This window comes from Rhagoletis pomonella, unplaced genomic scaffold, assembly GCF_013731165.1.
Source record: "Rhagoletis pomonella isolate Grant_MI unplaced genomic scaffold, Rhpom_1.0 Rhpom_scaffold_00006, whole genome shotgun sequence".
In the NCBI taxonomy this organism is placed as follows: Eukaryota; Metazoa; Arthropoda; class Insecta; order Diptera; family Tephritidae; genus Rhagoletis; species Rhagoletis pomonella.
In genome coordinates this window covers 49,823,380-49,824,633 of record NW_023458560.1, presented here as the reverse complement: position 1 = coordinate 49,824,633, position 1,254 = coordinate 49,823,380, and positions in this window count along the sequence as shown.

Here is a 1,254-nt window from a genome sequence, read left to right as displayed (position 1 = left end):
ATTTTTTGTTTTTAGATCAAAGGTAAAACAAATAAAAATTAGTGAAAAGTCCACGTTTGGTCTTATTTTAACTTTTTTTTAATACTTTATTTCATTTAATTGTTTAATTTAATTGATCTGAAAAGAAGGTTTTTCAAATAGTGGTCACCCCTCTTCTTGGTGCAAAAATATGAGGTTAAGCCAATGAAATGATATGAAATGTATATGAATAGAAACACGCTCAAGAAAGCTTCATCTCAGAAATATTTTGGGAGAAAGTGGGCCCTGTTTAAGAAGTAAAATAAAATTTAATGAACGCGTTAAGGATTTTTTATAATTTGAGTGTACGAGTTTAAGAAAACTTTATTTCAAAAATATTTTAGAAGAGGGTTACCGTCTGTTCACAAAGTTGATTTCTTTCATTCATCAACAGGATTGCCTCGCCTATTAAAAATAGAATTTAATGGAAATGATATGATACATGATTTGCTATAATATGGGTGTCAATCTTGAGATTTGAAAATATATCCAAGAGCGTTGCCACCAGTTTGAATAGTCAAATTGAATTAAATTTGAAAGCTCCGTAATATATCACAATCAGGGTGTTATTTACACAAACTAATTTTGAAAGCATTTTGAAAAAATGTTGAAAATTCAAATAATTTTTGTTCTATTTAAATCAAATCAAGTACAAGAATGTGACAAAATCGGATCAATTTATCTTATAGCTTTTATACAACTGATTGCCCAGATATGAGATTTTGCTTTAAAACTACATTTAAACAATTTTTGTTTTGTTTTAAACTAAATAAGTACACAAAACAGTTTAGCCAGTAATATTTTGTTAACTATTTTATTCTCAATCATAAAAATTTATGATGAGATTTTGTAAGCTGATTACTTATTAATCAAATAAAATATTCTGGGTAAGTCATCAAAATCGATGCTCCATAAGGTATATGTCCGATGCCACTGACTATTCAATTTTTAAAATTCTAATAAAGAAATTTAAAAACGCTTTCAAAAATAATAATAAGCTTCCAAGTTTTTTCAACGTTTTGCACTTTATCTCGACCTTTTTCATTTCGGCAGGAAAAGATTTCGACATTTTTCGTTTCAGCAAGACGTGATTTCGACATTTAATGTTTTTTTAATCGATATTTCTGTTTCGACATTTTTATTTTCGGCTTAATTTTTATAAATTTTACAGAATTTTCTATTTCATTTTGTACCTTTGTTATTCTACACTGCACTAAATTTTTTAAAAAAGTTTTT